We start from the raw sequence: 14,228 nt of genomic DNA, 5'->3' as shown, positions 1-14,228 counted from the left end.
GTTTGTGTGCACAGTTTTTTAGTAGGAATGCTTGACATTTGGGGTGCTTGCTCTCTGAAACCCTGCTTTAAAACACCATGTTGTTGTGACGGATATTTTAATGCTTTTTTCTCCACAGACTATTATTTTTAAAAGTCTATCAGCTTTCTCATAGCTTGTGTAGTTAAATTTTCTTCCTGACTACTCACAGCTCAGGGATTAGTGTGATACCTATTTATGATCAGCTATGGTACAAGAAGATGCATGAAATACAGGAGTATTAAAGGATGAATTGTTGAGTGTGTCCCATTGAAATCCAGGGAGACTTTGACACAATAAAATGGTTGTTGTCCAGCTGTGAAACAGCAGTGAGTAAAGTCAGGGATACCTTGACCAGCACAAGACCATGGAATCATCCGAAGGTGATGACAGAACTGGTCAAGGTCCTTGTAAAGCCACTGCCATATTTGAAAGGGCATGGAAATCACAGGGACACCTCTGATGAATGGGGGAAGGTAATGTCACATTCATCTCAAAAAATGGCTGAGTAATCCACCCAGGGAACTTCAGGCTGCTCAGCTGCACTTCAGTCCCATGAAGGAATCTACTTTGGAATGTATTTTATTGTATACAGAGCAGAATGTGGTGGTGGGGAACAATCATGGATTTATGAAGGGTAAATCATGCCTAACCAGAATGATTACCTTCTAAGGTAAAATGCCTTGGTCTGTGAATTAAGGAAGAGTAGCAGATAAAGAATCATAGAACAGGCTGAGCTGGAAGGGACCTTAAGGGATCACTTAGTTCCAGCCCCCTGCCATGGACAGGGACACCTTCCACTAGACCAGGTTGCTCAGAGCTCCATCCAAACTGGCCTTGAACACTTCCAGGGATGTGGGCACCCACAGCTCCTCTGAGCGACCCATGCCAGTGCCTCTCCCACTCACAGGAAAGAATTGCTTCCTAAAATCTAATTTAAACTTACTCTCTGTCAGTTTTAATTTATTCCCCCTAGTCCTGTCACCCCAGGCCCTCATAAACAGCTTCTCTCCATCACCCCGGTCAGTTCCCTTCAGGAGTTGGAAGGCCACAATTAGGTCACCCCAGAGCCTTCTCATTTCCAAGCTGAAAAATCCCAATTTTCTCAGCCATTCCTCATGGGAGAGATGCTCAATAAGATGCCATTTACCTTGACTTTATAAAAGCTTTTGAGACTTTTCCCCACAATACTTTTGTGCTCAAATCACAGTTTAATGGCCCAGATGGTCATCCAAACCTGAGTTGATGGTTCAGCTGAGAGATGATGCAGTTATTCCTACCCTAACCGTAGATAACTAACAAGTGGAATATTGATGAGGGTTATCCTGGGATCTGTCCTGTTTGATCTGTACTTGACACCTCAGGACAGGTAGACAATGAAGCAGGAAGTCCAGAGAGACTTCACAGACCCCATCCCTGAGGTTCTCAAGACCACCCTGGACAAAGCCCTGAGCCACCTGTATGACCTTGTAGCTGACACTGCTTTGAGTAGAAGGATGAAAACAGACCTCCAGAGGTCCTTTCCAAACTGTAAACTTAAAAATGGGCTCTGAGATGCTCAGTTACAGGAAATCACTGGCTGAATGATCTGTTAATAGGTGAATTCCTCTGTATTCTCCTTTTCTGCGATCTTGATTTAGTTTTACTAATTTCAAATTGCATATTTCTCTAGAATATGGCAGAAATAACAGAAAGGATTGAAGAACGTGGCAAATGCACTGATACAATCTAAAAAAGTTTATTTGATTCCAGTCCTTTTTTTTCTGATTACTTACTGCTTTGGAAACCATGGATTAAGAAGAAAAAAACACAAAACATGTATTTTGTTCCTTGAAGCCAGATTCCTTAACCCCATACAGTTTGCCTTCTAGAAACACACACACATTTTCCTGCTCATCAGGGTAAAAGGAATTGCTGCTAATCACCATCCCAGAAGCCTACGGTAAATATTAATATCATTCAAATAAAATTGATATCCTTAATAATTCAATACATTCCTTTATTTTCTTTTTTTTTTATTGTTTATTTATTTATTTATTTTCATTCCATTTAGGTCCAGCTGCTACTAGCAGTATGCCGTGCCTTCTTAGGGACTTGCTCGTACCCACTCTCTCTTCTCACTTTGCTGACTTCTCAGTAAATTTTTGGGTCCTTAAAAATAAGAATATTCGTCAAGTTTGATAAAAAATGCGGTTTTAACTGCTGCTTGAGGTGCACTTGCTCAGAATAATTTTCCTGAACATTGAGTTCCAGTTTGGTATTTTTTATGTGTTTGAGACCTCTGTACAAGAATGCTTTCATAGAACAGCTGTTTCCTAGTAGTTCCAGATTCTGGACCATGGGGATAAAGTTAAAAGTCTGGAGAATATCATCAGGGAAGCAGTTTTTATTTCAGGGTCTGTTTAGCAAGAAGTAATAGGAGGGGTCTACACATGTTTTCTTGAAAATGATTTCCCAGTTTTATTTGTGTTTGTGAAAGGATGAAATAACAAAATAAAGCATATTTTATCTGATTACAATATGAGTGATTGCAATAGCCAATTCAATATTTTTTGTTAAGAAAATTAGTAAGAAATTGTGAGCCACACTGTTGTGTAATTCAAAATGATGAAGTTACTATTTGACATCAGTGCAAAAGAAATGCCATGAAAGGAGCGAAGATTAAAAATTCTGCTTGTTTTCACCAGTTGTGATGAAGAATATAAATGTATGATAAAATGACCTTAGGGCACAGTAAAGGCATATTCAAAGCATCCAATTAGTGAGTCTGGCAATGATATTAAAGAGATAATGGTGAGCCAAAATGCTTGAAATGTTGGCTAAGTGATAGCAATGAGGCAATTAGAAACTGGTGTGGTGAAGTGATTCAAGCCTTCATCCAAAGCTGTTTTACCAGTGATGAGAATCTGTTTTCTTGCTATCCTCAAGTTAATGTAATCCATTGCCTTCAACAACAGCATCAACAATTGCCACACAGCTGGGACCAATGTGCAGGCACACAGTGCTGTACTTGTCAGGAAATCTACAGGCAGAAAAGGGACCTGCTGTGTCTCTCTTCATTCCATTTGTCAGATTATTTACCCTTTCTCAGTATCCTAACACTTCATTCTCCTACATAATTCCTACTTCTTCCCTTGTGTTATCTCCACATCCATGTGTCCGCTTTTTGTCTCGTTCTCTCTGCATATAAATCTCCAATTCATGTGAGACACTCACAAAAACACTACTTTAACACCTCATTTATCCATTGTCCTGATTCTCATATTTTAACATTTCTCCATCAAAATTACCTCTGTCATTCAATTCCTCCTCCTCATCTGCATCCTGCCATTATGCTTGTTTTCACCAGTAACATGTTGACATTTAAAATAAAAGCATTAGAGTTCTTTGACACACATTGTTCAATTTTGTTAGTGCTTTAATTATGCCTTTACAATGTTATTGTGTCTGTAATTTCTCTTAAATTACTTTGATACCCCAAGATGCCCATGGTCTTCTCTCTGAAAGAAAAATGAAGAAATAAGAGTGTTGAATAACTCAACTAGTTGTGGGGATTTGACCCCAGCTGGACATCTGGTGCCCACCAAAGCCACTCTGTCCCTCCCCTTTTCAGCTGGACAGAGGAGCAAAAATACAGCAAAAGACTCATGGGTCAAACTAAGGAGAGGGAGTGTCACTCACCAGCTACCAACAGAGCAAAACAGACTTAAGTTGGGGAAAATATATTCATTTTTTATCAATCAAATCATAATAGGACGATAAGGAGTAAATTCAACACTTAAAAATCTCTTCCAAGCAGCCCTCCACCCTTCCCAGGCTTAACTTTTTCCTGATTCTCCACCTCTTCCCCCTACACAGCACAGGGGGATGGGGAATAGAGGCTGTGGTCAGTTCATCACACATTATCTATGATGTTCCTTCAAATATTTTAGGGCCAGATAGGAAAAAATTATATGCAAATTGCACAATTTAAAAAAAAAAAAATTATTTGCTGGAACAAAACTCCATCACATTATTCTGGAACAGATGTTTCCAGAATAAAGAGAGAGAGTTTAAAGCAAAGCACCAATGCAGACATAAACACACATAGGCAGGAGAGACACTGTCCTTGGTAAGGAGGTTCTGAGTGGGCTACTAATCATGAGTATTCTGCAATTATCCATGCTGAATTTTTGATGTATTAAACCTTTGCACAACGTAACTGATGCTTTAGTCTTACAGTGAGCCATTATTTGTTCAGATAGAAAAAGAAAAGGGATTATTCTGCCATGAGTATGAATGAAGATAATTTGTCACGGTAAAACATCGTTGATACTAGATCCTTAATACATCTGCACTGAAAAAAAATGGGTATGAATTATCAAAAAAAAATTGTATCAGATCATTATGATAAAACTGGGAGAACTCCCCCCCTAAAAGCAGCAATATTCTTCACTCTAAGCAGCCTCGAAAAAGCCACCCCATTTTGCTGTGTTTATGTTAGATGACTGTCACAGCCTGAATGCCATGCCTGCTTGGTTATTTGTGCTGGTGGATGTCTTTTTTTCCTTTGTGAGTGTCCTTTCTGTGAGACAACCTCAGAACTCTTATATTTGAAACTCAGGGATGTTCATTTAGGTAAATCCCTTTTCAATTTTTATATATGTATATTCTATTTGTCTCAAACCAGAGTAAGATATACTATTCATGTTGTACCATGAGTCAAATTCATGTTGCTCTGACTTGAACAATCTACAAATTACATCAGACAGGCAAAACTTGTGGTGTGATCTCCAAACTTGTATTATGTACTTAGCTTCAGAAAATCTGTTGAGACTCTATCACAGTGACTTGTTCCCAAACAGAAACAGCAAAGGCACTCAGAGGTGCATTTCAGATTAGAATTTGACTCTACAGGGAATCATAACTATCATTCAAAGAAATACTGAATACCGTGTTGTCAGTCTAAATGATCAACTCAAAACTCATGATTTATTGTTTGTCTCTCTTCCCTGATACAAAACAAGGAATCTATTGATTTTTTGGAAGCCAATTTTATTGTGGTGTGAGGCATCACAATTGCTATTAACCATAATATTGTATGGGCAGTGAAATAGTCAGTGCTATTAGTTAATGTGCAAGCAAATATCGACCAGCAATTCTGAACAATAAATATAATGATACAAGACATGAGTGTTTGTTCAGCATTTATTCTGACAATCCAACAACTGAAGAAAATCTCAGAGTTGGAATCTAGCTACCATTAAAAATTATGCAGTGGTTTCTATTAATCTAGGTTTGGAAAAACTGGCTGTGATCCAAAGGTCTGATGACTTTATCTTTAGAAGAAAATCAATGGTATGTAAATAGCTAATTAATTGTCCTAGACTAAGCAAAGCAGCTCAAAGATTTAAACAAAAGGAGAGAGTTTTAATTCAAAGAATGGTTTGCTACTATTTCCCTTGGATGGAGCCAGTGTTTGTATCAATGGGGATTTTTTTGTTTTGTTAAGGAAAAGTAATGGGATGCTGAGTGGCAGGCATATCTAAGAGTATAGTTATCAGGAACCTCGTGACAGGAGGAGAAATATTTTAAATTTTGCTTGTAAGGACACTTCTACAGCAATCTCTCTGCAATGCCTCAGTTCAGCACTGTGGCACAGAGTCTCTCCTGGTGCCCCTTGGCTTTCCTAGAGCTGCATTCCCTTGTCTTGAGAAGGCTGCACTTCTCAGGCTGCACCCCACTGATGTCACAAAGATGAATGCAGTTTGTTACCCAATAAATATGATTTTGTACCTGCTACTGCAAGGCCACAGGCCCTGGGCTGAGCTGACTTTAACAGGTGTCTCACAGGCAAGTCCACAGGAATGGCTTGCAAAGATAAAATAAGGCTTACAATACAGAAGAGAAATTAGTATTTCTCAGACCAAATTATCATATAGCTGGTGAATCTTTAAAACTGGAGGAATTGTTTATTTGGTGAGTTCTTTTCAAGCATAAGTAATGCCCCTTTTCAGATTTGAATATTGGAATTAGAGAGATTGCTTCTGAAGACCTGCAGAAAAGTGAGAAATATTTGCTATCTATTTTGTGTATGGCAGGATGTGGTGAAATGAAACAGAAGAGTAGCTGACCTCTTTATTGAGAACCAAATGATTTTTCTGTTAGCATTAGCCTATACCACTAAAAGATGAAAGATTTATTATCAAATTACTAGGAAACACAAAGAATACAATTAAGATCTGAATCTTTGGCTGCATGTTTTTAATTCTTCATCACAGGCAGGTCTTTCATAAATCACTCATCCTTTATGAAATACATTATGAAAATATGTGTAATGTTCATTTTCCCAAAAATGGAATTAGAAGGAAGTCAATTAATTCAACAGACTATATTATTTTAAAAAACTGTTTCCATCAGGTTTTTTTCAGTTTGTCAGTACAGAATAGTCATACTCAGTGTAACTGCCCTTCATATTTTTAAATTAAGAATATTCTATTGTCACCCAGGAAGTGTCTTACACTTGTCACTGCTGGGAGAAGATGTCCCAGGGGTGTCTGGACTGCTTTCACTCCTTCCTTGCAGGCAGGGAGTAGGGAGAAAGCTGAGGGAAGAAGCCGTGGAATGAGACATGAGATTTAGGACACCACCACAGACAAGGGGTCAGTGCTAGGAAGGTGATTTTGTACATGAAATGACTTTGCATTATTAATAAGGCTTTTTTTGCATTAAATAATTTGGATTATTTGACTGTGAAAATGCTAATTGGGCAAGCAATAAATGGCATACTGCCTTTTCCCATAGCAGCATTTGGAGTTGAAGAGTATTTATCTCAGTGTCTCAGTTTAGACTCAAATTTAAGAGAAAACACTCTGGAATGAGTTGTCTCCTCTAAAAGGTTCCCACAGTCCCTTTCTACCGGTACGAAATGAATACTAGTGCAAGTAAGTGAAAAACAAAAAACAAAAAACAGTTCATTAACAAGAATGCCCACAAGGCATGGCAAAAAAAAAAAAAGCTAGATATTAAACTGTCAGACCTTACCCCTATGCACAAAGTGGAACAAAAACCCAAAATGCCAGGAAAAAAATACCGGCTCATGCCATGCCATGAAAGACAGTGAGGACTTCTGTCTCAGGAAAACAAACAGGACCTTCACACAGCAGTTCAGGCAGAGATGAAAAGCTCTGTCACTGAGCTCCTCTCCAGCAGCAGATGAAGCAGGTGGGCTCTGTGTGCTTTCTGTCCCGGGCTCAGCTTTCCCAAGGTTTGGGACCGAGGTGGAGCAGCCCCTCTCTGCTGCCGGTCCTGACTGACCCCTCTCCCCTGAGTCCCATTTCCTCTCTCTGGTCTCAGACTAAACAAGCTGTCCAGTTCACCCTGAAAAATTGCCAAAGGCTTGCTGCTGCAGCTTCTCCAAGGCCAGGGAAAGGAAAAACTTCTCACCTGGCTTAACAAAACCAAGCTAAGCAAGCAAAACCCAGAGCACACTGCACCCCAGACACCTGGGGAGCCAGGCTTTGGAAAAGCCATCAATGAGCCCAAGATTCCCTTCTCCCCTGGACCCACCTCAAAGATACAGCAACCATTTTTGCACACCCCAGGACACATGTGAACTGCAGCAAGCCACATTTCTGTTCAGCATCTCAAACAGCTGACTTTCTCACTGACTCCAGGGCAATATCCTTGTTAAATTCTTGAGAATCAGGAAAACTCCTGCATAACTTACCACCCAAGGCACAGAAACAGTGACTTAACAGTGGGTTTTGGAGTGAAGAATTAAACCTTGGCACTGCAAGGCTCAGGGTTCAGGTACCTACTGTCACTAACAGCAAAGCTCATCTGTAATGTTACTAATTCCTAAAATTATGAATAACCATAACACTGATCAGGAGCTATGGAGAGGAACATAGACCACTCAAGGATCTTGCTTTTGGATTGCTGGTTGCTCAGGGGAACTCATGGTCTGAAACTGTATCTGGTCATTTACAAACTCAAGATCTGTCTTCAGGACCTCATATGTGATGGCTCATGTCCAAAGTTTCATCTGCCTCTAGGCAGCAGGGTTTTGTGCACTGAGTAGGAGTAGGTTTTGTAGTTAATGCTCTACAGAGCTGCAAACAACATCTTGCATGCACAGAAGTATTAAATCATTGTTGATAGGAGATCACAGTATCCTCACTCTTACAAGAACTGTGGTGGTTGTGCAAGACTTCACAGCTGACAGAGTCCAACCTCACAGCTCCCACAACCACACTTCTGTTTCTCACCACATCTTTCTCCCAATGGCACAGAAAGGAGTGGGTGTTTTCCTTCTCTTCCCCCTCACAGTGAGAGGTACTCTGGCAGGGAAGAGAGCAGATTCCACAGGAATCACTGTTTCTTTAGCACCACCAAACACATTTGCAAGATAAAGGGTATCAAAGGTGATTATTTTTACAGGACTCACAAGCAGAGGTGAAGATAGTACACTAGCAGAAAGCATTTGCTAATAAAATACTACTTCTCTTTCGGCTTGAAAGCTTTTAAGTGGAACAGATGGCAGCACTATCAACATTAATGTAAGATAAGGGACATTGGCTCATACTGGAATACTACTGACCTGCATGATAATATTTATGCACTTGGAGACTTTTTTTTCATTTTTAATAACTTGATTCTCTTTATCAGGCAAGAGTTACTTCCAAAGAGGCACTGTTTTTGTCTAGAAGTCATCTGGAAACCATTCAAATACCGTAAAGGTCAAATTAAATGACTGGCCTTATTTCCAGAGTGATATACTTCAAACCATAAGATCCCTTCACAGCTGAAACAATTATGAATGTTTTCTTACAGAGAAAGTGGATTTTTGAGGAAGAATTATTGGAATAGTTTTCTAAAATCGGGTAAAAGCAGGCTGACAGGGTTGAGAAAAGCAAATTGGTCAGTGCAGACATGGATTCACTTACTTTGCCTTGGTTTCAGTATTCATCACTCAAGAAGCCACAAATAAAAGACAGTCCTCCAAATTTTGGAGGATTTCAGTATTCACTGGATCTGAAAGCCACCATTTTTTAAAAAACAGAATTGCTACTGTATATCTGAAACAGTGAAGCACATGGACTAGTACTAACTAGATGTAAAATATTAGACTGAAGGCACAGTCCTACTTGACCTCTAGTTAATACACATTGCAAAATATTGTCTGAATTGTAATTGTTAAGTTTGGGTTTTCTAATTAACCTATCTTGTTCATAGTGATTGATGAAGGACTGTAAGGTCTTTAAATTTTGACAAGTAAATCAAATATCTTTGCTACAGAATCCAATCCAGAATCTAAACCTATTAGCTTTTTAGGATATCTCGCCAGTAGGAAATTATTTAATCTATTTATTTTAATTCTTCTGCCTGTAGGACATCTCTCTATGTCTTGGAAATAACATTTGACAAGGACTTCAAGATTATGTTGTTAAGATTATAATAATAATTAGATCCATTTGCAACATTTCCTAGTCATATTATAATATAACAGTACTGTAGAAAGAACTATCCAGTGTTTGGAAGAAAGAGTCTGTTGTCTTGTGGGCAGTGCAGATTCTCAGATGGTGTAAATCAACATTGTTTCAAAGAGCTAAATATCTTGGTTTCTATGTTTTAAATGTACTTTGTTCATAAGGTTATTTCAGAAGCATTGTGATGGTAATTTTTTCCCTGACAATTATCAGTTTTTCAGGTTTGCAGGTTATCTTTCCTCAATCCCATTTTCACTGAAATTGAAATGAAGGAGTTTTTTTTTTCACTTCGGCATTAGTTTGGTTATTTGACAAATTATGCTTAGTTAGCACAAATTTTATTGACAAGAGGAGAGGCCTTTTAAATTCTATGTTGTCCCAGGATAAATGGTATGGATCTTTCATAAGTAGTGGTGATTTTTAATTTCTTAGGTAAAGTAATAGGTGTTAGGCATTATTTCCAATTTTTTCCACATATATTGATGTGGGCATTGTGCTAAAATGTCCTGTCTGAGATCTGACTGGTAGGTTTTGCTTTGCTTTTATACACTCAAAGCGAAATCTTCTACAAAAAGTAGTAATTCCAATCACTGAACTTCGGTTCCCTGTGTCCCACCTAAACTCGCTGACAAACTTCTCTCCCTCTAAACCTTTTCTGTTCATAACTTTTCTGTTGACAGATCTGTTATTAGCTGTTAGTCTCCTGTGCAAATATCATGTTTCTTGTCTCTCACTTCATAGGTCTTTCCAGCTTTTACTCTGCTTACAATTCCACTTAGGTATTTTGTGGAGCAGGCACACCTGTTCCCTATATTCCTTCCTTTCTCAAGATCATTTATGTCTTTTTTCCATTCTTTCTAAAGAGCCACCTGTTCTCCAAGGTAACAGGGTGGCTGTTTGACTCCACTCCTGCATTCTACACTGATTTGCTCATTTGCTTCACAGTACCTGAATTTCTCTGGCACATTCATTCCCCTCCTCAGTCATATTGATCTGCTCTTTGCTCGTTCAGGTGAGTCTTTTCTCTTTTATGCAGGAAAAATCTTTAGTGATGCACAATATTTGACCTAACATCAGAAGTCTTAAAGACTATTTTTTGGTTTTTTCCCACAGGTCATGATAAATTAATCCTAATCCCCCAGTAGGTTTTTACAGTATCAGGCTTCCAAAATTATGAGCTAAGCCTACCTAACAAACAAGTCGTGATATAGGCTGAAACATTGTGTGAAATGACAGCCACAACAGCATATTAACACTGATGAATTGTGTACACTGCAGAAAATACAATTTTTTACATGCAGGAGGTAAGATTTGCTTCTGCATATTTGCCATGGATGAGATCATTTACAAGGTTTTTGCTCTAGCCAAGGTCTGAGCCTGGTAAGAGGTGCTGAAACCACACAACAGGACTGTACCTGCTCAGTGGGATGGAGTGTGGGTACAATTCTGTCTTGTACAGTATAAATCCTGTTTGGAAAAGGGAGATTTTGACTCTGAAATGGATTTCCACACGGACAGCAGAATGTTTTAAAGAGGCTTGGTGTTCTTTTTACATACTGAAGCTCTACAGTAAACTATAGAGGGTAATGTCACTGTCAAGAGCAGGTTGCAAGAATATATTATAAATGAAAGTGTTAGCTGGGTTTGGCATAGTAGCCTTTATTCTCTCCAATGGAATAGCAATTACTTCATGCAGAACTGTGTAAGATATCAGCACTTGAAGACTGAGTAGATGTTTGCTGCTCTTTTTGGCAGCATTTGGTGCAGAAATGGGGCCATTTATGGAGCACTATCATATGCAGCACAATCAGCTTCCCTGTGGATCTGACGAGAACCAAGATGTTAAGGTTGCTAAGGCATATTTTCAAGATGCTGGAATATTCTGGATAGCTTAACATGCCAAAGTAAACAACATCTGAAACAAAAATGTAATGAACTCAAACTGGCCCCAAAGGACTTTTAAATGCTTTTAATTTTCAGGCAGTTTCTTTCAACTGTTGGCCTCTGAAACACATAGTTTGCTGCTCCAAACAAGGAATGGCCTCAGTTAATGACAATTGCTTTTCATTAACTAAGCTGTCTTGAGATTATCATCCTGGTTCTTTGACCTCTTATGTGACAATTTCTGACACTGTACCAAATCCATTTATCACTTTGTGCTTGCAAAATTTTAGTTATAGGACAAGGTCTTTAAATTTAGAATTTTTGTTTTTGTAGAATTTTTGTAGTTGAATTCAAATCTGAGTTCCTCATCCTCAGCTGATGGAAAAACTGATGGAATGTTAGTCTTTTTTGATTTTCCCTTTTTGTTTTTTGGGTTTTTGTTGTTGCTTTTGTTTTGTTTTGGGGATTTTGTTTGTTTTGGTTTTTGGGGTTTGGTTTGGTTTGGTTTGGTTTGGTTTGGTTTGGTTTGGTTTGGTTTGGTTTGGTTTGGTTTGGTTTGGATTGGATTTTTATGTGATTTGCAAGCTGTAAAAATCATCACCATTTCAGCGTACACCCTTGCTGTGCAATTTTGTCACTTCAGAAGTTGACTGTTGATGCTTTTTGGTGCAGAGTCTTTATGAATTAGAAGCCAGGTCACTTTGCTAATTATTAGGGATAAGCAAGACAAGACAGATAATATGCAATATAGTATTAATAATAAAGTTTATAAAAATAATCATAATAAATGATATAAACTTGAACAACTTTTCTAGTATTAAACAGCCTTTCTAATGAGTGAATTGCAGTAACCTATGTTGTAAGAACAGAACTGTTTCCTGAAATGTTTTTCTCTCATTTAATCCCTGACAGTCTATGGAAAAGGTGCTGCCTGGAGTGACTACTAACCTGACTCATTTTTATACACATTTCTCAGCTTGCAGCTTGCCTGCAATGTCCCTAAGACTTCTAATATTTCTTATGTCTTCTTTCTTCAGGGAAAAATGCTGGAAATGTCATCCATCTACCCTTACAGATGCAAGAGTAAGGTCGTTGAATTCACAGAGCAAGATGATGATGATGTGTGTTTTGAGTCTCTTGAGATACTTGTCATGTTGAAATACACTTAGCAGGATGCCTCACACTGGACAAGAGAAAAAGCAATTTGCTGTCCTTGGAAAGCAGATAAGATCTGGATGAGGAACCTTTGCACAGTGTTCTCTGTCTTCTTTTTTCCCCTTGCGTGGCTGTGTTGGTGGGTGGGCAGTTATGAGCAGGCCAAAACAGCCTCTGTGATGCCATTTTCCACCATTTCCAGCTATTCCTAAGTAGTTTCCTAGAATTTCTTGTGCAGAGATCAGTAAAGCTTCTTTAAGAATAAGCACAGATTTCTATTGGCATTTCTGTATAAGAAATTGTAGAGAAATGGAAAGGAAGCTTTAACAGCCCAGGTGCCTGAAAACAAACAAAAAGTATTGGAAACAGAGAAGTGACAGCATAGTTTAGTTTGTTGAGTTCTTTCTTCCCAGTTAATGAAAGGAAGAGGGGAACTGTGCATTGGAAGACATCCAGAAGAAGGATGATTGATGTCTTCTGTAGGGCAGGTATGTGATGCAGCCAGACACTCTGGTTCCTGGATCATGCAGCCTGGGAACATTGTGCTTGTCCTTCCCATGACTATCCACTAATTCCATTCCCTTCTAATGGAAATCTGAGAAGTGAGGCCTCATTGCACTATAAATGACATTGCAGCCTTGCAAACACTTTTCCAGTTACAGAGATCCAGGCAGTATCTGCATAATTACAGTCAGTGGCCCTGTTCCTCCCCTGTCCTTTTACAACTGAATGCATTGTAAGATATTTTCACAAGTGTTTGGGTCAAAAAATCATGGTCAGGGCATTTGTGTCCCATGTGGCATAAAACATCAAGGTTCACTTCCTAGCAATATGAAATACTTTCAATGAATGCAATTTCTATTACTGAATTCACAAAATCTTTGATGATGACAGATATCTTAGACATTGCCACTCTATCCCTTTATGTAAGTATGCAATAAGGTTTTGGTCTTTTTTGATTCCTTCCATGCTTGTAGAAAGACAAGAGATTGCAGGAGGGGGATAAATGGCACCTGGTATCTCTATCTGCACTTCCCATCCCTTCTTTCTTACAGATGTAAGGAGCTTAGCTTGAGTGTCCAAGCCACTCTTCAGTCTGACAAATTGCAAAGTGAATGAACATGTTAACTAAAGCGTTGGGCATCTCTGTCTCAAAGAAAGGTGTTGAAGTTTGTAATTTAAAATCTATCTCCTTCCTTCACACAATGTGGTTGAACACAGTGAGACAAGAGACAGAAAGGAAAATTTGTCTGTGCTTGACTTTCGGAGAGCTTTTCCACTGAAGAGTTTTATTACAATTTTTTTTTAATTATGTCTCAAAGCCTGGTTAACTGCTAACTACAATTTTTAGTGAACCTGGTTAGAAACATCATTAACATCACCTGGTAACAACATTGCTATTGTAACATCATTACTGTAACAACGCTGTTTAAAAGAGGTGGAGCTGTTCTGGAGGGGAATGGGGAAAGAAGCAGAAGATTCATAGAAAGGAAATCGGGACTCTGCACCAGAGATTGTGTGATCTCATGACAAGAAGTGTCTCTGAGAATGTGGAAGGGACTGTAATCACTGTACCTTTTATTGTACAGTAGTGAGGAATCTTTCAGATGTCACAGGACTGGTATCTCCTCTAAGGGGGATAGAGAAGATTGTATCTTCCATTAATTGTGTCTAGTAAGGAAGCAATCACTATCAGTAAAG

General features: G+C 38.7%; 1 long non-coding RNA gene across 1 annotated transcript in view; it reads right to left on the bottom strand.

The window, feature by feature from the left end:
- Nucleotides 1-3,132: 3,132 nt before the first annotated feature.
- The window catches only part of LOC111940876 (uncharacterized), a 30,229-nt gene continuing 19,133 nt past the window's right edge, over nt 3,133-14,228 (bottom strand). Inside the window, exons 3-4 of the long non-coding RNA XR_002869748.2 lie at nt 6,519-6,601; nt 3,133-3,518 (exon numbers count right to left, since the gene is read on the bottom strand). This is a non-coding gene — a long non-coding RNA (uncharacterized LOC111940876). The remainder of the gene's footprint in view (nt 3,519-6,518; nt 6,602-14,228) is intronic.

Source organism: Cyanistes caeruleus, chromosome 3, assembly GCF_971803275.1.
Source record: "Cyanistes caeruleus chromosome 3, bCyaCae1.hap1.1, whole genome shotgun sequence".
Classification (NCBI taxonomy): domain Eukaryota; kingdom Metazoa; phylum Chordata; class Aves; order Passeriformes; family Paridae; genus Cyanistes; species Cyanistes caeruleus.
The sequence above is the reverse complement of the archived record's forward strand: the minus strand, read 5'-3'. Positions and strand labels throughout refer to the sequence as shown.